This window comes from Phyllobates terribilis, unplaced genomic scaffold, assembly GCF_046119375.1.
Source record: "Phyllobates terribilis strain yellow unplaced genomic scaffold, ASM4611937v1 Scaffold_11__3_contigs__length_659146591, whole genome shotgun sequence".
Taxonomy (NCBI): Eukaryota; Metazoa; Chordata; class Amphibia; order Anura; family Dendrobatidae; genus Phyllobates; species Phyllobates terribilis.
This window is the reverse complement of record NW_027362771.1, coordinates 333,787,735-333,814,383: the sequence shown is the minus strand read 5'-3', so window position 1 is coordinate 333,814,383 and position 26,649 is coordinate 333,787,735. Positions and strand designations below refer to the sequence as shown.

At 43.3% G+C, this 26,649-nt stretch overlaps 1 protein-coding gene across 3 annotated transcripts in view; it reads left to right on the top strand.

Moving 5' to 3' along the window:
- Nucleotides 1–26,649, top strand: part of TLN2 (talin 2) — a 261,616-nt gene that overhangs the window by 75,426 nt on the left and 159,541 nt on the right. For all 3 annotated transcript variants that reach the window (XM_073652730.1, XM_073652729.1, XM_073652728.1), the window contains exon 2: nucleotides 11,333–11,365. The gene's annotated coding sequence lies outside the window, so the exon portion shown is untranslated. The remainder of the gene's footprint in view (nucleotides 1–11,332; nucleotides 11,366–26,649) is intronic.

Below are 26,649 nucleotides of genomic sequence, written 5' to 3'. Positions count from 1 at the left end.
GTCAAGGTTGAAGTGATCTGCAACTTTGTGTTACATTTTGAGTATTGGTTACACTTCTGTAGAAGTGATGAGTAATAGCATCTGACACTTTTCACTGAACATCCCCTATCCGCAGGATAGGTAATAACTAGTGTTGAGCGATACCTTCCGATATCAGGAAATATCGTATCGGATTGGATCGGGCCGATACCCAAAAAGTATCGGATATCGCCGATTCCGATACCGGAAACCAATGCAAGTCAATGGGACACAAATATCGGAATGAAAATAAACCCTTTCTTTCCTTGTAGGTTAATTCTACATGAAGTAAAACAACTAAGAATAATGTAGAATGACATGAAAAGCCGGCAATTCATCAGCGGCATTCACCGGTACCCGACAATTTACAACAGAAAGAATAGAGCTTCACACATAGATTAGATAGATAGAAACATGTCAGTCACATATATAATAAGTACAGTTAGTGTTGGTTACTGTACTTGTCATTTAGTGTAAAGGATTTATTTAAAAAAATATTAGTGTTTTCGTGCACCGTCTCTTTAAAAAAGCCGGCCGGCAATTCAGCATCTGTACCCAACAATTTAGAATAGAAAGAATAGAGAATCACACATAGATTAGATAGATAGAAACATGTCAGTCACACATATAAGAAGCACAGTGACAGTGTTGATTACTGTACTTGTCATTTAGTGTTAAAATAAAGGATTTATTTAAAAAAAAATTGGCGTGGGGTTCCCCGTAATTTTAGGCTCTAGCGGAGGTTAAGCAGACGGCTGGGGCAGATGTTTGAAGCCTGGGAAGGGGGCAATACCCACGGAGCTTCCCAGGCTACTAATATCAGCCCCCAGCTGAATACCTAGCCTTTACTAGCTATTAAAATGGGGGAACCCCCCCAAAAAAATAACGTGGGGTCCCCCCTAATTTAATAGCTAGCAAAGGCTAGGCAGACAGCTGGGGGCTGATTTTAATAGCCCAGGAAGGGTGCCATGAATATTGGCCCCCTCCCAGGCTAGAAACACCAGCCGTCAGCCGCCCCAGAAATGGCGCATCCATAGGATGCGCCAATTCTGGCACTTAGCCTTGCTCTTCCACGCTGCCCTGGTGCGGTGGCAGGGGGTAATAGGGCTGGGGTTGATGTCAGCTTATAATGCCAGCTGACATCAAGCCCAGGTTAGTAATGGAGAGGCGTCTATAAGACACCCCCATTACTAACCCCATAGTCAAAGTTAAAGAAAAACACAAACACCCAGAATAAAGTCCTTTAATTGAAATAAACACACAATTCTTTATTGTTCTAAATTAAACCATACTTACTGGCACGCCCATTCCAGCTGAAGCCAACGATCTCCTGCAATAAAAGAAAAATAATAAAGCAACCTCATCCTTACCTTTCCATGGTTCCCACGACAGCTTCAGCTCTGCTACATCGAGATGACAGGCTGGACCGCAGCAGAACGCTGCCATCCAGCCTGTCATCCCGCAGACACTGAGAAGCGCAGGCGTGCTTGCGCTCCTCAGTGTCTCTCTGTGACGTCATCCAGATGAGCCGAGTTCATGTCCAATGAACTCAGCTCACCTCATGCACGTCACTGACAGCGTGGGAAAATTCTCACGCTGAAGCGCTGAGTGCAGGAGAATTTTCCCACGCTGTCAGTGACGTGCATGAGGTGAGCTGAGTTCATTGGACATGACCTCGGCTCATCTTTATGCCGTCACAGCCATACACTGAGGAGCGCAAGCATGCCTGCGCTTCTCAGTGTCTTCGGGATGACAGGCTGAATGGCAGCGTTCTGCTGCGGTCCAGCCTGTCATCTCGATGTAGCAGAGCTGAAGCTGTCGTGGGAACCATGGAAAGGTAAGGATGATGTTGCTTTATTATTTTTCTTTTATTGCAGGAGATCGTTGGCTTCAGCTGGAATGGGCGTGATGGTAAGTATGGTTTAATTTAGAACAATAAAGAATTGTGTGTTTATTTCAATTAAAGGACTTTATTCTGGGTGTTGTGTTTTTTTAAATACTTTACTAGAAATTCATGGTGGTCATGTCTAATATTGGCGTGACCCCATGAATTTCGGGCTTAGGGCCAGCTGATAATGCCAAGCTGGCCTTAACCCCTTTATTACCCAGTGAGCCACCGCACCAGGGCCCTGGATGAGTTGGGTAGAGCGCCAGAAGATGGCGCTTCTATGAACGCGCCATTTTCTGGGGCGGCTGCGGACTGCAATTTGCAGCGGGGGTGGCCCAGAAAGCTTGGGCCTCCCTGCGCTGCGGATTCCAGCCCCCAGCTGCCTAGTTGTACCTGGCTGGGCACAAAAATAGGGCGAAGCCCCACGCATTTTTTTTTTAAATTATTTCATGAAATTCATGGAATAATTAAGAAAAAAAGGGCTTCCCTATATTGTTGTGTCCAACCAGGTACAAATAGGCAGCTGGTGGTTGGGGGCAGCCCATTCCTGCCTGCTGTACCTGGCTGGACACAAATATAGTGCGAAGCCCCACGTCAATTTTTTTTTAATTATTTCATGAAATAATTTTTTTAAAAAAGGGCTTCCCTATATTGTTGTGTCCGGCCAGGTACAAATAGGCAGCTGGTGGTTGGGGGCAGCCCGTTCCTGCCTGCTGCACCTGACTGGACACAAATATAGTGCGAAGCCCCACGTCAATTTTTTTTAAATCATTTCAGGAAATTCATGAAATAATTAAAAAAAATTGATGTGGGGCTTCGCCCTATATTTGTGTCCAGCCAGGTACAACTAGGCAGCTGGGGGCTGGAATCCGCAGCGCAGGGAGGCCCAAGCTTTCTGGGCCCCACCCGCTGCAAATTGCAGTCCGCAGCCGCCCCGGAAAATGGCGCGTTCATAGAAGCGCCATCTTCTGGCGCTGTACCCAACTCATCCAGGGCCCTGGTGCGGTGGCTCACTGGGTAATAAAGGGGTTAAGGCCAGCTTGGCATTATCAGCTGGCCCTAAGCCCGAAATTCATGGGGTCACGCCAATATTAGACATGACCGCCATGAATTTCTAGTAAAGTATTTAAAAAAAACACAAACACCCAGAAAAAAAGTCCTTTAATTGAAATAAAGACACAATTCTTTATTGTTCTAAATTAAACCATACTTACAGTCACGCCCATTCCAGCTGAAGCCAACGATCTCCTGTAATAAAAATAAAATAATAAACCAACATCATCCTTACCTTTCCATGGTTCCCACGACAGCTTCAGCTCTGCTACATCGAGATGACAGGCTGGACCGCAGCAGAACGCTGCCATCCAGCCTGTCATCCCGCAGACACTGAGAAGCGCAGGCATGCTTGCGCTCCTCAGTGTCTGGCTGTGACTGCATAAAGATGAGCCGAGGTCATGTTCAATGAACTCAGCTCACCTCATGCACGTCACTGACAGCGTGGGAAAATTCTCCTGCACTCAGCGCTTCAGCGTGAGACTTCTCCCACGCTGTCAGTGACATACATGAGGTGAGGTTGATGTCCAATGAACTCAGTTGACCTCATGCACGTCACTGACAGCGTGGGAAAATTCTCACGCTGAAGCGCTGAGTGCAGGAGAATTTTCCCACGCTGTCAGTGACGTGCATGAGGTGAGCTGAGTTCATTGAACATGACCTCGGCTCATCTTTATGCCGTCACAGCCAGACACTGAGGAGCGCAAGCATGCCTGCGCTTCTCAGTGTCTGCGGGATGACAGGCTGGATGGCAGCGTTCTGCTGCGGTCCAGCCTGTCATCTCGATGTAGCAGAGCTGAAGCTGTCGTGGGAACCATGGAAAGGTAAGGATGATGTTGGTTTATTATTTTATTTTTATTACAGGAGATCGTTGGCTTCAGCTGGAATGGGCGTGACTGTAAGTATGGTTTAATTTAGAACAATAAAGAATTGTGTCTTTATTTCAATTAAAGGACTTTTTTCTGGGTGTTTGTGTTTTTTTTTAAATACTTTACTAGAAATTCATGGCAGTCATGTCTAATATTGGCGTGACCCCATGAATTTCGGGCTTAGGGCCAGCTGATAATGCCAAGCTGGCCTTAACCCCTTTATTACCCAGTGAGCCACCGCACCAGGGCCCTGGATGAGTTGGGTACAGCGCCAGAAGATGGCGCTTCTATGAACGCGCCATTTTCCGGGGCGGCTGCGGACTGCAATTTGCAGCGGGTGGGGCCCAGAAAGCTTGGGCCTCCCTGCGCTGCGGATTCCAGCCCCCAGCTGCCTTGTTGTACCTGGCTGGACACAAAAATAGGGCGAAGCCCCACGTATTTTTTTTTTAAATTATTTCATGAAATTCATGGAATAATTAAGAAAAAAAGGGCTTCCCTATATTGTTGTGTCCGGCTAGGTACAAATAGGCAGCTGGTGGTTGGGGGCAGCCCGTTCCTGCCTGCTGTACCTGACTGGACACAAATATAGGGCGAAGCCCCACATAATTTTTTTTTAATTATTTCATGAATTTCCTGAAATAATTAAAAAAAATTGAATTTCATGAAATAATTAAAAAAAAAAAAAACGTGGAGCTTCTCCCTATTTTTGTGTCCAGCCAGGTACAACTAGGCAGCTGGGGGATGGAATCTGCAGCGCAGGGAGGCCCAAGCTTTCTGCCCCCCCCCCCCCCCCCCCCCCCCCCCCCGCTGAAAATTGCAGTCCGCAGCCGCCCCGGAAAATGGCGCGTTCATAGAAGCTGGATGCTGTACCTGGCTGGCATACAAAAATATGGCGAAGCCCACGTCAAAAGTTTTGGGAAAAATTTATTAAAAAATAAATAATAATTTAGGGACTGCATCTTTATTAACTCCTCAAATGTCATTTAGTGTTAAAATAAAGGATTTATTTAAAAAAAAATGACGTGGGATCCCCCATAATTTTAGTCTCTAGCGGTGGTTAAGCAGACGGCTGGGGCAGATGTTTGAAGCCTGGGAAGGGGGTAATACCCACGGAGCTTCCCAGGCTACTAATATCAGCCCCCAGCTGAATACCTAGCCTTTACTAGCTATTAAAATGGGGGACCCCCCCAAAAAAATGACGTGGGGTCCCCCCTATTTTAATAGCTAGCAAAGGCTAGGCAGACAGCTGGGGGCTGATATTAATAGCCCAGGAAGGGTGCCATGAATATTGGCCCCCTCCCAGGCTAGAAACACCAGCCGTCAGCCGCCCCAGAAATGGCGCATCCATAGGATGCGCCAACTCTGGCACTTAGCCTCACTCTTCCACGCTGCCCTGGTGCGGTGGCAGGGGGTAATAGGGCTGGGGTTCATGTCAGAGCCAGCTGCCATGAAGCCCAGGTTAGTAATGATGGGCGTCTATAAGACACCCCCATTACTAACCTACAAAGTGTTAAAAAGAAAAAACACACTACACCCAGAAAAAAATAATTTATTTGAAATAAAACACACCATTTTATTTAATTCTTAGTTTACTAAAAATAATAGTTACCTGTCCACGTTCCTGCGCTGATCTCCCATGCACAGCTGTCACATCTGGAGATGGTGACAGCTGTCATGGCTGCTGTAAGCTCACGCTGCCGGGAGCCACTGACTGAGGTCACCGGAGTGCATTCAGTCAGCGCAGCTCCGGAGACCCCCTTTACGGCACTGCTGTACCGTGGGAATTTCTCACGATACAGCAGGGCCGTAAAGGAGCTAACCGGAGCAGCGCTGCCTGAACTCCGGTGAACCCTTACGGCCCCGTCATTCTAGCGGCGGCAGCGGTTCAGAGCGGTCACATTCTATGTGGCTGCTCTGAACTTGAGATCATCGTGGGACACTCGTGGACTACTACGGAGGGGTAAGGATAAGGTTGTGGTTTATTATTTTATATTTTATTACAGGAGAACGATGGCTTCGGGGAATTAGGTGTCTAGGTGAGTATAGGTGTAGTTTTTTATTTTTTACTTTATTTTAGGTGGCGATCGGCGGGGACAAGTAATGTATGAACTAATTTATTGTAGGTAACCACTGGCCACCAATGACATGTATTTAACATTTATTGGGGACACAGTAGGGCAATTTATATAGCAGGATCAGGCTGATGGGAACTACTGCTCCCATCGAGCTGATCCTGCTGGCACGAGTGGACGGGGGACAGACATAGGCCGATGGGAGTAGTAGTGTCACATCGGCCTATGTCTGCCTGCACGCACACACCCGCAGACATCGCACAGACACCGCGCACACACCCGCACACACTCGCAGACATCGCACAGACACCGCACACACCCGCACACATCGCACAGACACAGCGCACACCCGCACACACACCCGCACACACACCCCGCACACACACCCCGCACACACTCGCAGACATCGCACAGACACCGCGCACACCCGCACACCCCGCACACACACCCCGCACACACACCCCGCACACACACCCCGCACACACACCCCGCACACACACCCCGCACACACACCCCGCACACACACCCGCACACACACTAATCATGACGGGCTGATGGTCTGGGAGGTGAGGCTGACCTGTGCGGCCGTGGGAAAGTTCATGTGAGTTCATGCAGTCAAGCATGAACTCACATGAACCCTCTGAGGGCACCGCGGCGACTTCAAATGAACAGCTGATCGGCATCACCTGATACCTCAGCTGTTCATTTGAAATAAGAACGGGAAAGCCGGCGGTGAAGTCTTTTCATTGCCGGCTTCCCCGCCCGGGTCCTTCGCTCCTTGGTGCTGCGCTCCCCGCCCGGTCCTAGCTTACGATCGGGATGGGAGGTGGCGAGGGGAGCGGAGGATCGGGGTGGGAGGCTGCGGGGAAGCAGTATGGGGCTGTGTGATTGTTTAAAAGCCGGCGGCTTTTTACCGCCCGCCGGCTTTTAAACAATCAGGAGAATTCTCCCACGCTGGGATGGCATTCTGATGACAGGCTGGATCTCAGCTGAGCGCTGCCATCCAGCTTGTCATCCTTCAGAGACCCTGCAGAGCACAGGCATTATGGGAACTTCCGATTCCGGTATCCGATATTGTCAAAGTATCGGAATTAAGTATCGGAATTCCGATACCGCGAATATCGGCCGATACCCGATATTACAGTATCGGAATGCTCAACACTAGTAATAACCTGCTAATTAATGGGAGTCCAAACACTGGGACCCACACTGGCAGAACTAGGAATTTTTATTTCTATTATGGCACTATTAATCCCCTTTACAATATGGAGCGGCAGATTAGATGCACGATCACTGCTCCATTAATTTTCTATGGGGCTGCCGAAAAAGCTGATCAGAGCTCAGCAGCCCATAGAGAATGAACGGAGTGCCGGTAAAGCATATGTGCACTGCCTCCTTGTTCCAATGGGGATAAAAGTTCCCCCTTCTGCCGACTGGTGTGGGCCACAGCTGTCATAGTCCCATCGATCAACAAGGTATCACCTATCCTGTGGATAATAAAAACCTATAGATAAGTTAAAACTTGAGCATTGTTAGAGCTGGACACTTAAAGTGCACAGGTCAGCCGAATTGTGCTCAGTAAACTACATACACAGTCAGGTGGGCAACATTACACTGATTAATATGATACCTTGGTTGATGAAAAAGATTACACAAGAACCACAGTACAAATTTCATCAACCAAGGTATCATATTAATCAGTGTAATGTTGCCCACCTGACAGTGTATGTAGTTTACTGAGCACAATCCTGCTGACAGGTGAGCTTTAAAGTGTTGTTTTAATACTAGGTGAGAAAACCTTTCAAAAGTATTTTTTAGCAATTCTGACTTGGACTTTTCAAAGTAAGAACCACAGCCTCATCTGGACTATGAGAATTGATAGTTATTTTTGTCTGTATTGTAAAATCTGGTGACCGATCCGCTGTAGAAGGATTTAAAGGGACTGTCCGGTCTTAGACTACAAGTCTGAAGCCGCTCTATCTCTGCAGACTTGTGAATCCTCACATCACACTGAGAGGATTCTCTGGTGCCGGGAACTGCTCGTGCTTGACCGGAAGTATATGATTTGCATACAAGCGGTCACATGCCAACTAGATGGGCGCGGACTCGCTCAATGCAAGTCAATTGAGCGAGGCTGAAAATAGTCTAGTCGGAATGTGCCCGGAAGTATGTAAATCGCATACTTGCACTCACTTGACTGCCCGCTCCCGGCTTCTGCACGAGAGTATTCGTAAGTCTGCAGTCACAGAAAGTGCCCTTGTGCTATAATTGCACTCTATGTGCAAGATTCTGTTCTTAAATTGATGTGGAGCAGCATAAAAGACACGTAATACTGTTGATATTTTTTTTTCTTGTTAAGAGCATGTATAATCTACGTGCGGCTGCATGGATTCCAGGGCTGGAATAATGTCTTCTGCAATATAATGGAAACAACTGGATGCCGTGTTTGCAGTAATTTCACTGCTATGAAAACAAAGGACGAATGTCTGTAGTCGTATATACTACATAAATGTTACCCAGGAGACATCTTCAAAGGAATGCCGAGATTGTGTTTTCCTTATGGAGACACTGATCCAACTTTCCCATCATTGGTCCTCAGTCTTTCTGAGAGAAATCCTTGACATATTTTACCAACTGTGCTCTATTCATGTGTAGGAAGAGCTGAATGCAGGGGGCAAGTATCAAGCTCCGCGGATTTCTTCATCAGATTAATATCCGGCTTAAGCAGAGCCAAGTGCTATTTCAAAATGCTGCCTGTATTCACTGCTATCTCTCCAGTCGCGGCAAGCTCGGGTTGCAATTCTTTTTTTGGCTTTGTGTCCCTTAAGGCCAACTCTTACTTTCAGTGTTTACTAGCATGCATGGCCGGATTTATTAAAAACTATTTAAACGGTGCTCGAGCTGTTGGTTAATGAGAGGTGAAAAAAAGAATCTGTTGCCAGCACATACTTATCAAATACTCAATGTGTGCACATGGCTTTACTCTGATCAGACTTAAATCAGGGTTTCATGTGGAGAAGGGGAAAAAAATTTCTCCATTCTGTCAGTTCTTGAAAATCAAACCACACTTGGATGTCATCAGAGTGCTTCCCGATTTAATTTTTTTTTCCACTGACCTATAGACTTGCACTTGGACTTCTCTGATTTTTTTTTTCCTGTGGATCACTCTAAGGAGAAAAAATTGGGCGTGTGAACAGCCCCATAGAATATCATAGATACAAGTGCTATCCGTGAATACCACGTCCACATTTGTGAGCAAGGAGATACCACTTTAGTTGTAGGTTAATCCTAGTCTTATGACCACGTGTTTCACAGCTTTTTATCAGCCTCTCCCCTTCTTCAAGCTTTATATGTAAACATACCATAAATGTCTGAGATGGTAATTCCTTTTTAAAAGGGGTTGCTTACTGTGACAATACTGCTTATAATCTTAATCAGCCAGACGATTAGATTTGTTAAGCCAAGAGAAATACACTATTGTGTTTGTGTGACTTGTAAATGTATGTGTATATCTGTGGCTGGTCAAGAAGGACATTGGAACAATGAATGTTTGCTAAATATGTTGATTATCCTTTGTGTGGACCCTATGGCTTGTTGACTCACAAGACCGGAGGACAAACTAAGCAAATTCATTAAATGCTCAAACAATGAGACCTGATAGCTGCCTTTTCCCCCAACCTGTGACTGATGACCTTAACCACATATGCAAATACAAAAATAGTTTTTCTATCCTGCTGCAAAGAGAATCAAAGAGAAGCAAAATATCAGACGGACTCTGAGACCATCAGGTTGGAATCATGGCTTTAACCAAAGAGACACAGATTTGAATTCTACATGATTCTGGCCTAAGGGTATACGGCCCTGACTGGAAAGATACAGATCTGCTCCACTGACCATAAGTGAGCCCATGGATACATTTGGGGAGACCAGGTTGGGACGATTAAGTCACCTGGCCCCATGGATATGTTGTTTGGGGTTGCCAGGTGGGACCCTCTGGTCGCCTGGAGCCCATGGAGACATTCGGAGTAGCCAGATGGGGAACAGCCGGTCATCTGTCCTCATGTAAACTCTCGGAGAGGCCAGGGTGGGACCCCCGGGTCTCCTGGCCTTGTACTTCTTTGGACTGCTAGCTTCCTAAGCTTGCTGCTACCTTTTCTCTGTGGGGGCCCACCACAAGCGAGGGGGCCATTGGTTGAGATAGTTGGTCCTGGAAGTCTCAAAATCGCAGCTGTTGTATCTCAGGTGGGCAGAGCAGAAGGGTGAGACAGTGTAATGTTGTACCATCTTGGGTATATGCTGAGACTGTTCTATCTGTTTATTGTCCATTTTGTGGATCAATAAAGTATTGCCACGCTGTTTTACCCTCACCCTGTGTTGTCTAAGTAGTGTTCTGCCCACGGAAGACCCCGGGTCTTCACAATTACTACATTTTATACATGCACAGAGGGGCCCATGACTCCATACTCTACACATAGTTCCCTGCGGGTCTCCTGGCTTCCACTCCAGCAGAGTTGGGTGGGGGTGGCATCACGTGACTGCTGCAGACAATCACCTGCCACGTTTCATTTCATCTGAAAGACACACAAGTGTCTACAAATGGGGGATGCAGCTTTATTCAATTGTAAAATCCGCCACGTTTACTAGGGTATGTGCACATGGTGAGGAATTGCTGCGGATCTTTTTGCAGAAAGATCAAAATATTGTCAGGAAAAACACTGAAAAATAAATTTGTTTTTGGATTGTTTTTGACTCGTGTTTATGTGGTCCCCCCCAATTATTTGAACAAGTGAAAAACGCTAGAATACGCTGAAAGAACTGACACTACAGATTTGAAAGAACGCTTTGATGGTTCTAATCCGCCCGTGCATGAGATTTCAGAAACCTCCTTTACATTGCTGGTACTGCAAAATGCTGCAATTTGTTACCCTTGGAAAAATGTGTGGAAAAACGCAGCATGTGAACAAGCCCTTACTGACGTGACAATTTTTAGACACAAAATACTGGTCTAAAGTATACCACCGAAGAGGTGATATTAAAAGAAAATCTTTCGATACCTATGCACACTTGTATAAATTACTTGTACTACTCTCGTTTAGCCCTTCCTAGTGGTTAGAAATGAACAAAGGATTCGCACATTTCGGTATTTAAATATTTGTTTTTGAGGCAGTAAATAGGGATGTGAGGAGGACATGCCAGGAGCAGGATTTGTCAATTACAGAAAGCCTGAGCTACAGTAGATTAGGCTATCAGAATTGCGCGTCGGGGGGGTCACTTATTGGATTGAAGTGCATCAATTTGCTCAACTTCGTTATAACACGCGTCAGATGCTCCATTTCTAGGAACATCAGAAAATTCTAATTTTGGGTATGTTCATTCAGATGTCCTCAGTTAATCGGATGATTTTAATACTTCTCCCTCTTTTTATTCTCTAGGTCTGTTAATTGGACAGACTCCACCACTTAAAGGTATGTAACGTGTTGCATTCAAAATTTAAAAAGTTAAAAAGAGCAGTGAGCTCAATTTGCACTTGCATTGCTAACACCAAGTTTTATCCTTGCTGCTTAAAGGGAACCGGTCATGTCATATCTACTATCTACACTGCCCCCATAGTGTTGTTAGTGATTCAATGTGCATCACTAACATGCTTTTTTCATTAAAATTGGTGGTAGTATATTGAGTATATAACATTTTAAATACTTATATCCTACCTGCTCGTTTTAGTCATAGGGATGTGATCCTGGTATTCAGTCGGGCGGCACCGCATTCAGTCAGGGCTGGCGCCACCCACGTATTTGAATTTTGCTCCCGGCGAGCGCTGATATAAGTGGGGCGCTTGCACAGTTTTAAATCGCCAGCCTCGGTTCCCCGCGCGTGCGCAGTGAGGTTGTGTAGTTCCCAGCTTCACTGCAACATGCGCTGTGACAAGCTGCTCCAGCCGCACACAGTGAAACTGTGAACTTCACTGCACGTGTGGGGAGCCGCTTGGCACAGCACATGCGCAGTTAAGCTGGGAACTATACAGCCTCACTGCGCACATGCTAGGAGCCGAGGCTGGCAATGTTATACTGCGCAAGCGCCCCACTTATATCAGCGCTAGCCAGGAGCAAAATTTAAATGTGGGCGGCGCCAGCCCTGACTGAATACCAGGAGCACACCCCTATGACTAAAACGGGCAGGTAGTATATAAATATTTAAAATGCTATATACTCCTTATATTACCACCAATTTTAATGAAAAAAGCGTGTTAGTGATGCACATTGCATTTCATTCTGGATTGGTTGCATTCATAAATTTAAAATCTTTACTTTTTGGCGAGCTATGTCATGTGATCCCCATGCACCAATCCAGTATATGCTTTCCATGATATTCAGATCAGTGTCTTCAGTCGTTCTCAATTATGGACAAGACCTTGGTGAAAAATAATTGAGGACCTGGTATTCTAGCTGTTTTTTCACTGACTGAAACTGTAGAAATCGCTAACATGTCACTTTAAAGAGAACCTGTCACCAGAAATAACGCTATTAACATGCAGATATATGGTTAATCTGCAGATTAACAGTGTTATTATGCTGCCTGGCGCCTGCACGCAGACGAATGCAGCGGAGATAAAATGAACTTAATTCTCCTGGCCAGCATTCAGTCATGGGGGCTGGGGCGCTGCGGGTTCAGTCATTGCTCTGAGAATACGGAGCTGCAGCTATAATTGTGCCCCCAGCCCTGACTGACAACAGGTGCTGGGCAGCATAGTAACACTGTTAACCTGCAGATTAACCTTCACATCTGCAGGTTAAGAGCGTTATTTCTATTCACAGGTTCCCTTTAATTATTTTTATTCTGTGACCCACAGAATTATATCAGCATTTATCAAGTCTTGGTGACAGCAATCAGACCCTCCTTCGTTAGTTAACCCACATGTATAGAGTGCTGCTGAAAATAGGATTTCTATCCTAATTAGTATGTTAACAGTGGTGTAAGAGGTTGGGGGAGTCCAAACGATTCTTATCTGCAGAGTTTATACAACTCGCCCTTCTTGCCTGTTTATGATATTTGAAACTGCATCTCATAGGAATGCACTGAACTCTAATCAGACACTCCACTGCCTTCTGCTTGTAAAAACTGATGTCTTGAAATCAGTCTCAAGCAGAAGGCAGAGGAAATGTGAAACTGCATCTCATATTAATACACTGGACAATCAGCACACAGAACTACTGCTTCCTGAAAGTAATGCACTGTACTATTAGCACACAGCATGGATGAATCTTATGGAAATACACTGGACTCAACGCACAGCACTTGCTGATATCAGAAACAGGCAGTGTGAGTCAGCAGAGTTTTATATAGCCTCTATTCAGGCACTTAAATTGCATGTCATTTTGTCAGTAATCGCGCTTAAAGGTAATTGGCCGTGACAATGTCTGGTTGAAATCAAATCAATTTGCAGTTTCACTGCAGTACATTGCTGATAAGGGAAAGCTATAGCCACCTTCTACCTTGCCTCTAATGTGGAGACTTGAATAGTGGGTGCTTGAATAGTTATATGAAGTCTATTAAATGAGTGCACAAAGATGGGTGATTGGAGATATACTGTAGTTAAATTTATTGTGCAAAAATGAACTGTGTCTGATGAATTAGTTTTATTATGACTTAGGCAAAAAATTCTAAAATGTATCAATTCTAAGATACATTTAACTTTTGACACAGGTATTTACATAGATTGATATAAGAAATGAGTCATTTTATAAATCATTTTACACGTAAAAATCAAAACCTACCCCTCGACTGAACATACAGAGGGTGCTCTTGGATTGATGCCCTTACTTTCTAACCTCTGACGTCTGTGTTCATTCAGAAATGAGCTTGCTGAGCCTGGAGCTACAGAAGGCGACCATGTGCCCTACTTCCTTTCTGGATGAGATAATATGATTTACAATGCAGACCAGACACAGGCTCTGGACACAAGTTCTGTTCTTAGTGTTTCCAGGTTGTGTTGAATTGAGCTGACTACTGTGTATTCCAGTGGATGGGATCTATAGTGGAATCAGTTTACTGAAATGGAGATGCTTTCCCCTGTAGAGAGGCTGGAAATGCTGTGTAGACAGCAAAGAAACCGGCTCCTGAAGCGATCAGGTGTCAAGGCTGAAAGAAGCATCATGTCTCCTGATGATGCTTGTATAGCATCCGTCCATAGTGCGCCGATTTCAAGGGCATTTGCATGTGTAGGTGTGTGCCTTAATCAGAGAATGGGGAGAATATATTTATAATCTATACTTTTGATAGAGTTTGTATGTTCTCCCCGTGTTTGTGTGGGTTTCCTCCTGGTACTCCAATTTCCACCCACATTCCAAAGACCTAATGATAGGGAATTTACATTGTGAGCCCCATTGGGGACAGTGATTGTGTGTGTAAAGTGCTGTGGAATAATAAATACTATAGACCAGCAGTCTCGCTATGTTATGTGATTCACCATATTCTACGCTGGAAGCAACATATTTCAGATATAAATATATATATTTTTTAATAATGATGAAAACCAGATGCTAATATTTTTCTTCTACATATTTTTTTTTCTTAGCATTTTTTATTTTCTGAAAACAATACTGGATTTAGACAGTGACATGGAAAATGTTGAAATAACCAGAGCAATCTTAAAGCAAACCTGTCATGTCCCCAACGCTAAAAACCTGCAGATCTTTAAATGTGGTCAGTTTGCTGGTTAGTGATATAATCCTGTCCTTCCTCCTTGGTGAAAGTGCCGCTGGCTGGCAGTCATAGAGGCGTGCACAGAGCAGCTGCAGGCACCGCTGACCGCACCGCTTACTATACTGTGAGCACGCTCCGCACTTCCACAGCTCGCTCTGCTGTGTGTCTGTTAAAGTTCTGGATGAAGCCACTCTGGCTGCACCTCTATGACTGACTGAAAGTCGACGGCTCCTGGGAGGACTAAAGTTCACTTTCTCCTCGTATCTGTGCTTTCAGTAAGGTGGCCGGACAACATTGGAACGCGTTTGGGGATATGACATGTTCTCTCTAAAAGATATGTTTAACAGAAAACTTTGGATTCTACCATTGCTTATTTTCTGTAAAAGGGAACCTGCCAGGACCATGATCTTACCTGATCACTAGTGGTATGGTTCTGTAAGTTGTAGAAAAATAATTAAAATGAAATCCATTTTGTAGTAATCTGATGTGCCATCACTGGGGAAAAAGAGCCTTGAAGCTACTCAAAAATTAATCTGGGAGTGCATTGTGGGCGTGGTGATGCACTCTGAGTACAATGACACGCCTCCAATGCACTTCTAGGCGATTTTGCATATGACTTCAAAGTTCAATTCCTCAACAATCACACGTTGGATTACTACAAGACAGATCTCATTTTTATTGTGGTTATAAGATCTATACAGCTATACCGCCAGTTTTGGTAGTAGAATTGTCCTGGCAGATTCAATGTAAGGTAAAGCTTTTTTGTGATGCTGGATTTTAGATGGGTTTGCTCCCTTATCTACGTTATCCAGTGTGTCTGTTTCCATGTATAATTTTACATCAGTGCTTGAGCATTGTTTCTTTATAAAAAATCCCTATTTGAATGGCAATTTTTATAGGGTACATGGGATTTACCTTTTTGCCTCTGATTTTTACCTTTGCAATGGAAAAGTGAAATGCAGAATACATTCAGATTTGTAAAAAAATGGAACGTGGATTTGCAGCACACCTATTCCTTGAAAAAATGAAAGATATGAATCCACCAAAAGTGTGATTCTCGAATGTTCTGATCATGTGGGAAAGGAATTGCCCTGATATTGGGTTTGGTTTTGTTGTTTCTGCAGCCTGTCCTCAACAATGTACGAGACCTCTTTTTTTTTTTTTTTTACCAAGGATCAGCTTTTTCTTGGCTTTTTAGCTGCTGTAATAATCTTTTTGCTGCGTTAGTATAAGGCACAAGCAGCGCTGCTTAGATGGATGAATCAGAAAAAAACGACTGAAAAAAGATGGTGTTAGCTGGTCAATAGGACGAGCGTTGGTAGTTCATGTTTTCTTTTCTCCCTGCTGTTTAGATCTGTTGTGACCAGTTCTTACACCCGAGGAGGGCATAGTGCTGTACATTCTAAAATCCAGTTAGACTACTGGTAATGATGACATCTAAAAGTTTTTCAGAAAAAAAATCTAACTGAAAAGGCAAATAATATCATCAAGGTGTAAGGATTTTTATTAACCCCTTCACGTCACAGCCGATTTCCGTTTTTGTTTTTTTTTGCTTTTCCCTCCTTTTTTTTTTTTACTTCCTTTCTTCTAAGAGCCATAACTTATTTTTTTAATTTTCATTCCACATAGCCATATGAGGGCTTGTTTTGTTGCAGGACAAGTTGTAGTTTTGAATAACACCATTCATTTTATCATGTGATGCACTGGAAAGCAGGAAAAAAACTCCATGTGCGTTGAAATTGCAAAAAATGAGCAATTCCACAATTGTTTATTTCTTTATTATTTACCATGTTCACTGACCTGCCAATAAGATTCTCCAGGTCAGTACGATTATGTAGATGGCAAACCTGTATAATATATATATTTTATTTAAGTGTTGAGAAAAAAATTTACATTTTTTTTTTTGCTTGTCGCCAATTTCCGAGACCCGTAATGTTTTCAATTTTCAGGATATGGTGTTGTGTGAGGACTTATTTTTTGCGCCCTGAGCTGACGTTTTTGGGGTGGATACAATGTTTTAATCGCCTCTGGATCGCAGTGTTGCGACAGCCCAAAAAATTAAATTCTGGTGCTTCGATTTTTTTTTCTCTCATTATGCCGATTAATTTATGTTATATTTTGGTGGATAGTACTTTTAAGAACTCTGTGATACCAAATATGTGTTATTTATTTTAATGGGGCAAAAGGGGGTTGATTTGAACTTTTATATTTAAAAAACAAAACTTTTTTTTTCTTCACTTTTACTGCATTTCTAAGTCCCCTTAGGAGACTGTGAACCTGCAATCATTTGATTGCTTGTACTATACATAGCAATGCATCAGCACTGTTATGTTTAGCTAAAATCACATATTAACTCATATTAACGCCAGCCACAGGCTGGCTTTCACAGGAGTAACGTAATGACAGGCACAGGGGTCTTCAGCAGACACCCAGCTGTCATTGCAACCCATTGGCGCCCCGTGATCACCTATGGGCCCATGGAATGACGCACATTAAATGCCGCTATCAGAGATTGACAATGGCATTTAACATGTTAGCAGCCGTGGGTGGAGCTCCGCTTCAGACACAGCTGTTAGAGGCAGATGATGGCTGAATAATTCTACCATCATCTGCCGGGAAAGATGTAGGTACTTCTTTCGAGCTCGTATTAAAGTCAGGGAACCGACATACAACGTAACTGTACGTCATATGTTGGGAAGAGGTTAAAGAACATAGCATAATTTTTTTTGTTGTTCATTAAATGTAGCATCCATCATTAATAGGGTTTTTTACTTTGTTCATGGGACAACCCCTATAACTTTTTTTCTGGTCTGTATGTATAGCTTCTCATTCTAAGGCCATGTGCACACATTAGTGTTTTTTGAGACATTTCAAAACAACATGTTTTCTAGTGGAAACCACTTCTGGAAACAATCATTGAAGCAATTTTGAAAGGTTATTAAAACATTTTGGAAAAGTTAAATAGAAGGGAACAGTAGAGCCACATGCACACATTGAGTATTTAGTGTGTTTTTGTAAGCCAAAACCAGGAGTGGGTAAAAAATGCTGAAGTGGTGACGTGTTTCTATTATACTTTTCCTCTGTTCCTCTTCTGGTTTTGGCTTATAAATACTCATGTTTCCCATGCAATTTTTGTTTTCAGGAGTATTTTGAAGCAGACCAGCTAAAAAAAAAAGTCTGTGTGCATATACCCTAATTTTAGGCAATCAACAGGGTGATGTTAATCAGTGTTAATTGAGTGCACAATGGTATACTGCTGTAAATAGTCTATGGGTCTTATTGGCTCATTGACAACTCACTGTAGCCTGCACCACTGGGTAATTAAAAGGTTATAGAGGCTCAGACTGGTTTAAAAAAACTAAAAATAAATTAAGTAATCAGTTACCTTCCCTCGTTCCTGCACAGCTACTGTCCCAATGCTTACCTACTCCTCTCTGGTCTCTACTGCCTCCTGTTCCTGTTGCAATGTATGAAAAATCGCAAGAAATTCCCTCTCATCCAATCATTGGCCGCCACGAAGACCCTCCTTAGCCACTGATTGGTTTAGCATGTATTTTCCTTTTGTGCTGTTTAGAAGGGACCAGGTAAGCATTGGATAGGAGCTGCAGGGAAACAGTAGGGGGATCATTTCTTCATGTGATTTCATTGTTTTAAAGGGAGTTTGTCACATATTTCTTTTCTAAACCATTTATATGTGCATGTAACCTTATCAAAAAACAAGTCCTGCTTTACCTTTACATGGGCATCGTTCATTATGGAGAAATCAGCATTTGACTTGATACATAAATGAGGCTTAGATCTGAAGCCTCTGTCACTCCAGCTCTATTTCCCTCCCACCGCCACATCCTCCTGCCTGACTGACAGCCTCTATATGCTGTGTGACTTCGGGCAAAGGAGCCGTTAGTCAAGCAGAAGGAGGCAGCGCTAGGCGAGGAATAGAGCTGGAGTGACGGAGGCTTCAGATCTACAGCCCCAGTTGCAGATAAATTGAAACGCTGATTTCTCAGTAATGGAGGAGCGGACTGGCCATGTAAAGGTATAACTGGACTTGTCTTTGTAAGCCCTACATGTTCTATAAATAGTATATATCAAAAGGTCAAAAAATTACACCTCCCAATAGGGTATTTATCACGCAAAGCTTGGGCTACATAGGCCCGGCTTAAAGGAAGATTAAATGCCAGTTCATTAAAATCAATAATTTTTATTCCAAAAAGTTTTTTTAAAACAATTTTCTTAAAATAAAAAACAGGTGCCTTCAGATTCCAACAATACAAACCTCAATACTGATTACAATTTCATGCCACAGTAATATAATACAGACATGCCTACAAATCCATGGTGCCTATATTGCACTCCCCCTATGGCCGTAAAGTGCTGTAAATAATAAATTCCACTCTACTCTAATCTAAACATAAAGTGCAAGTGCATGAGAGAAACTTTTAACTGTATTTAAGAAGGTTAACTATACTTGTAAATATAAGTACATTAATACAGTTACCCAATGTGTGAGAGACAAACAGCACTAGGTCAAGTTATAATGGAGAGCTATATGCATAAAATCATTAAATCATTAACCATGGGCTTGAGCTGAAAATTAGTACTTACATCTGGACTATTGATAACAGGATAAAGACTGTAGAGGTGTTTGAAGGAATCTACCCCGACGCCGCCGTTTCGCCATATGCTTCTTCAATGGGGGCGTGAATCTATGTACGCAGTGTCCCGTTTTATATATCCCTCTCACCAGCTGGATGTAATTATTCTAGGTAAGCTAGAGTGGTTGCGGCGCATGCATAATTACTTGGAAGTAATACACGCCCCTTAGTGTTGGTACGCCCCTTATGGACTCCGCTACCTCTGTATGGGGATTCCACAACAGAGAGTGTGCATGCGTGCGAACGGACCCGTTGGACTTCCGGTCCTGCGCAGTAGACAAGCTATGCGTTCCACCGCATTGCGTGTCAGACGCAGGATGTCGGAAGTCACCGTTAGACGCACGGGACTTCTAACGGTTTAGAGTAGAGTGGATCTTATTATTTACAGCACTTTATGGCCATAGGGGGACTGCAATATAGGCACCATGGATTTGTAGGCATGTCTGTATTATGTACTGTGGCATGAAATTGTAATCAGTATTGAGGTTTGTATTGTTGGAATCTGAAGGCACCTGTTTTTTATTTAAAAAAAAATGTTTTAAAAAAACTTTTTGGAATAAAAATTATTGATTTTAATGAACTGGCATTTAATCTTCCTTTAAGCCGGGCCTATGTAGCCCGAGCTTTGCGTGATAAATGTTCTATAAATAGTTTGGGGTTCACACAGATTCCATTTAAAGCAGTCTGAGACCTTTGCAAAAGCATGATAACTCCTTTAACTACAAAATCATGCCTTAGCTATTTATTCATTAACCTGCTATTCCTATATTGTGCTTAATGAACTGAGCTACAGCAGCCAAAATTTGGCTAAAGCCATAGAAAAGCCCTTGCTTTAACCTGCTTGTGGAGAGTTTATGGAGCTATAAGGTTATTTTTTTCTGTTCAAAGTGAAAACAAACTAATTATTGGTACCAAGTATTTCTTCTATTTTACGGTCTGTCCGTAAAAATGTTGGTCTGTGATTTTAAGCAAAGTCTTCCAGAGGAATGAGAGGTCATCCATGCTTCCATGTGTGATTGGACCTTAGTGTAACCAATTCCGTGTGCTTTTGCCTTACTCAGTTTTCCCATGATGCATTATTCCTTCCTATGTCAACTGCATCATTTCTTTTTAGTTAGTGAATTATTTTCCAGCTTATTATGTTTGTGAATCATGGTACGCTGCATGGAGTTTGTGAAAGGCAGAACCTTGTGTCAGCCTCCATGGCTCATAGTCATCGCCGAGACCAGCGAGTATGAAGATGCTAATCACCGTAGTCAGGAGAGAATTGGTGGAATGAATCTTATTATGGGAATACTAAATGGCATGCTGTGTTCTCCTGTCATTTACTGTGCCATTTGTGATACAGAAAAAGGTTCTGCCATTGTATATATCTGTATATTTTTTTATTTTTCAGCATTCAATGATTTTGCATTTTATTAATAACCTTGGTAATGCCAATGCTGCCTACTTGTACATATAAGAATACAGTGCAAAATTGACACATCGGTTACAACAAAAAACAACATTAAATTAACGTCCTTATTCAGACGTCTACAATTTTTCACATGCACAAAAAAAGTCTGCGGTTCATCAGTATTATGGATTTGATTTTTATTAGTGTTTTTCATCTGATTTTTATCAGTGTTTGGTCCATGTGTCACTTGTTACCATCAGTGTTTCATCAGTGGTTCTCATGTGGGAAAAAATAAATGACAAAGCTTCTCCTATACATTACAATGTCACTCACGGACCACATGCGGGTTGCACACAGCTGCCATCCGTGAACTGTTTGTAATTATCACAGACCCATAGACTTGTATGGGGAATTTTGTTCTTTGGCATCTGTCAAAAACAGATTATTATTTATTTATATAGCGCCATTGATTCCATGGTGCTGTACATAGGAAGCGGTTACATACCAAATACAGATACTGTATCACTTACAGTAAACTAACAATGATAGACCGGTACAGAGGGAAGAGGACCCTGCCCTTGTGGGTTTACATTCTACAGGATGGTGGGGAAGGAGACAGTAGGTTGGGGGGTTGCAGCAGCTCTGGTGGTGGTGAGGCGGCATGGCTGTAAGCTTTCTTGAAGAGATGGGTTTTCAGGTTCCGTCTGAAGGATCTGAATGTGGTGGATAATCGAACTTGTTGAGGCACAGAATTCCAGAGGATGGGGGGATATTCGGGAGAAATCTTGGAGGTGATTGGGTGAAGAACGAATAAGGCTATGTGCCCACGATGCAGAAATGCTCGGGATTTTTTCCTGAGCGTTTCTGTGTCTCTCTGGCCGAAAAAACGCATGCGGATTGTACATGCGGATTTTACATGCGTTTTTCTGCCAGGGACAAGCGGACGTTCCGCGTTTTTCACTTGCATTTCCGCATGCGGGTTATCTAGCGCTTTTCCAAGTGATTTTAGCATCACTTGGAAAAAGTGCTTAACAACTTGGTCACACTATATAAATCCATGCGACCTGCATAGATTTATGTAGTTTGACCAAGTTAATAGTAAAAGAATGGTAAAAATAAACATTATATTCACCTTCTGATGGCCCCCTGTCTCCTTAGCGATGCGTCCTGGCTCCCCGGTGGCTCGCAATGGTCTAAAATAACTTTCCATGACGTTATTTAGTCATGTGGCAAGTCACGCGACCGCTGACGTCGGTGGTCGTGTGACCTGTCACATGACTAAATGACATCATGGAAGGTCCTTTTAGACCATCGCGAGCCACCGGGGAGCCAGGACGCATCGCTAAGGAGACCGGGGGGCATCAGAAGGCGAGTATAATGTATATTTATTTATTTATTTATTTTTTTACAGGTTCTGTGGTACCCGGGTCTGGAGGAGAGTCTCCTCTTCTCCAGACCCGGGTACCATCCGCACATTGAATCGCTTAATATCTGCATGTGCACATCTAGTGATGCGGATATTATGCGATTCAATGCAAGTCAATGGTGGCGAAAACGCCACTATTACGCAAAATTAATGGTAGTGCTGCGGATTTTTCCGCAGTGATAATCCTTAGTGGAAATTTCCGCAGCATGTGCACAGTACATGCGGATTATCATTTGGAAACATAGCAGGTCTTCTACCAAGCGTTTTTTAAGCATTTCCGCGGTGGAATTGCCGCTGCGGAAACGCTTAAAAAACGCATCGTGGGCGCACAGCATAAGTGTGGGGGAGAGAAGGAGGTCTTGGGAGGACCGGAGATTATGTGAGGGAATATATCGGGAGATTAGTTCAGAGATGTATGGAGGAGAAAGGTTATGGATGGCTTTGTAGGTCAGTGTTAGTAGTTTGAACTGTATACGCTGGGCAATTGGGAGCCAGTGAAGAGATTTGCAAAAAGGGGTTGCAGAGGAGTAGCGAGGCGAGAGATGAACCAGTCGGGCTGCAGAGTTAAGGACAGAGAGGTGCGAGAGTGTTAGCAGGTTGGCCGCGGGGGGGGGGGTATGTTTTAGTAGTCGAGGCAGGAGATGATGAGGGCATGCACAAGCAGTTTACTAGACTGGGCTGATGAAAGTACAGATTCTGGAAAAAAATTTGAGCTGGAGGCGACAGAAGGTGGCTAGGACTTGGATGTATGGTTTGAAGGACAGGGCAGAGTCAAGGGTTACGCTGAGGCAGCAGATTTCTGGTACAGGTGAAAAAGTGATGTAATTTATTGAGATAGATAGATCAGATGGGGAAGATATACGAGATGGAGGAAAGATGAGAAGTTCAGATTTGTCCACATTAAGTTTGAGGAAGAGAGAGGAGAAGAAAGAGGATATGGCTGATAGACATGCTGGGATTCTGGACAGCAGAGAGGTGACATCTGGGCCTGAGAGGTAGATCTGGGTGTCATCAGCATACAGGTGGTCCTGGAAACCATGGGACTTTGAGTTTTCCCAGGCCAAGGGTATAGATGTAGAAGAGTAGGGGTCCTAGGACAGAGCCTTGAGGGACTTCCAACAGAGAGAGGGACGGGATGAGGAGGTAGTGTGGGAGTGGGAGACGCTAAATGTGCTTCAAGATGTCTCCTTTTTTTTTTCTTCTATCCATTAAACACATATGTGAAAATTGATGTCTGAATGGAGCCTTATACTTTGCTTTATACACAAATTATGGAGATAAATGTATCAGTTATGTTCTCACTACTGATATGAATTCCATTCATAACTGTTGATATCCCATGCAGACAGAGTTAAATGAGATATCTAGCTAGAAAATAGAAAAACAAGTTGTTTAAGGCTGTGTGCCCACTATGCGTTTTTTAAGCGTTTCCACAGCGGCAATTCCGCTGCAGAAACGCTTAAAAAAGGCTTGGTAGAAGGTCTGCCATGTTCCCCAATGATAATCCGCATGTGCTGTGCACATGTTGCGGAAATTTCTGCTGCGGGTTTTCACTGCGGAAAAATCCGCAGCACTACCAATTATTTTGCGGAAGCACGGCGTCTTCGCCGCCATTGACTTGGATTGGACCGCATGACATCCGCATCACTGGATCTGTACATGCGGATTCCATGCGTTTCAATGTGCGGATGGTACCCGGGTTTGGAGAAGAGGAGACTCTCCTCCAGACCTGGGTACCATAGTACCTGTAAAAAAAAAAAGAACAAAATAAAAAATTAATATTATGCTTACCTTCTGATGGCCCCTGGTGTCCTTGTCTCGGCTTGCCGGCAGCTCGCGGTAGACTAAAGGACCTGCGGTGACGTCATTTAGTCATGTGACGGGTCACGCAACCCCTGACGTCGGCAGGTTCTTTAGTCTACCTCGAGCTGCCGGCAAGCCAAGACAAGGGCCATCAGAAGGTAAGTACGAGGGTTAGTCAATAAGTAATGCCTCCTATTTTTGTTCTCCTTTTAATTGGCAAGAAATTCAAATGCAATTACATAGGTTGAAAACCACAACATTAACGATTAATTTGTCACTTTTAAATATAATCTCCATCCATTTCCACAGTCTTGGTCCACAAGGGCATGTATTCCAGCATGGTAAAAAGCATTCTTGGTACCCACCATGCACAAACTTTTCTGTATCCCAGTTGTCCAATAATTTTCATCACACTGCCTTTACTGAGGCAGATAATGGCACACAATTCATCTGCAGTCGCCCGGCGGTCACCACGAATGATGTCATCGACTCGCTGAATGTTGCTTGGAGTCACTGCCGTTACTGGCCTGCCACTCCGCATTTTGTCAGCCAACGGTGATGGCCCTTCAGCTGTGTTACAGCGACGAACCCATCGTCTAACAGTACTGACATCCACTGTTGCATCACCGTACACATTTTTCAGTCTCTCATGAATTCGAATGGGCGTTTCACCTTCTGCATGCAAGAATTCAATCACAGAACGTTGTCTAATACGAACATCGATGTCAGCCATTTTGCAAACGGATACAGTCCTGCCACCTGTTGGTGCAGGAAGTTGCAATTGCTGTGGATTGGAGAAGAAGGATTGAGGAATTGTGCCAAATTCCAATATTTAACATAACTACCTTATTTAAGGAGAAAAAAAATAGGAGGCATTACTTATTGACTGACCCTTGTATATATTTCTTTTTTATTTTTTACCATTCTTTCGGTTATATAGTGTGACCAAGTTGTCAAGCACTTTCCAAGTGATGCTAAAATCGCTTGGAAAGCGCTTGTCAACCCGCATGCGGAAATGCATGTGAAGAACGCTTCACATCCGCTTGTTCCTGGCAGGAAAAAAACGCATGTACAATCCACATGCGTTTTTTCTGCCAGGGAGATGCTGAAATGCTCAGGAAAAAGTGACACATTGCTGAATTAAGTGTCTCAGCTGCTATCTCATGCTGTCCTCAGATTACATAACAAAAGCCTGCTGACAGATTCCCTTTAAATAGATAGTTAATTCAATTTATAATTTAAAAAGCTGTCCCACTATCATGATTTTAGCTCTTGTCCTAGGAGCTGCACTTCCAGCTTCAGTTTGACATGAGAGCATCCGTTCCCTCCCTGTGTTGATGGTGTATGAAGGGGGCTGTCAGACAGGCTAATTTCACTAGCTATTCCAGCCCTTTCTGTTCTGTGGTTAATGCATTTAGGCTGACTCCATCCACCACTCGGGAGGTTATTGTACAGTTTATGCAGTATATACTGTAATAAATCTCTATGCAGTGAGCGCATGTCAGGAGAAGAAAACAGCTATGCTTTAAAGATATAGTGAGAAACTTACGTGTTTTTAAAAATGCACACTGAGATTCCTCAGTCAATTAAAATTTTTAATTTTAAGAGATAATTTGGCATTTCTGTATAGATACCACTCTGTGAACTGGTTCTAATATTCCTTAGAATTGCCTTGAAAAGGCATTGTTAGTATTAACTTACTAATATGTTGTAAAAACACCAAATAAATTATCCCCAATATACATAAGGCCATAAAGCAGAAGCACAACAATCACAGAAGAAGAGATTTATAAACAGGCCAATATATATACAGTGGGGGAAAATAAATATTTGATCCCTTGCTGTTTTTTCTTAACTTTACTTTGCCCACTGACAAAGACATGAACTGGCTATCATTTTAAGGGTAGGTTAATTTTAACATTGAGAGATAGAATATCCAGTAAAAAAATAAGGAAAATCACATTGTATAAATTTGATAATTTTTTTTTTGCATTTTGCAGTGAGAAATAAGTATTTGATCCCCTACAAACCATTATGAGTTCTGGCTCCTACAGACCAGTTAGACACTCCTAATCAACTCGTTACCTGCACTAAAGACAGCTGTCTTACATAGTCACCTGTATGAAAGACTCCTGTCCACACACTCAATTAATCAGTCAGACTCTAACCTCTACAACATGGGCAAGACCAAAGAGCTTTCTAAGGATGTCAAGGACAAGATCATAGACCTGCACAAAGCTGGAATGGGCTACAAAACCATAAGTAAGACGCTGGGTGAGAAGCAGACAACTGTTGGTGCAATAGTAAGAAAATGGAAGAAATACAAAATGACTGTCAATCGACATCGATCTGGGGCATCATGCAAAATCTCACCTCGCGGGGTATCCTTGATCATGAGGAAGGTGAGAGATCAGCCTAAAACTACACTGGGGGAACTTAATGATCTCAAGGCAGCTGGGACCGCAGTCACCAAGAAAACCATTGGTAACACATTACGCCTTAAAGGTTTAAAATCCTGCAATGCCCGCAAGGTCCCCCTGCACAAGAAGGCACATGTACAGGCCCATCTGAAGTTTGCCAATGAACACCTGGATGATTCTGTGAGTTATTGGGAGAAGGTGCTGTAGTCAGAGACAAAAATTGAGCTCTTTGGCATTAACTCAACTCGCCGTGTTTGGAGGAAGAAGAAAGATGAGTAAAACTCTAAGAGCATCGTTCCAACCATGAAGCATGGTGGGGGAAACATTATACTTTGGGAGTGCTTTTCTG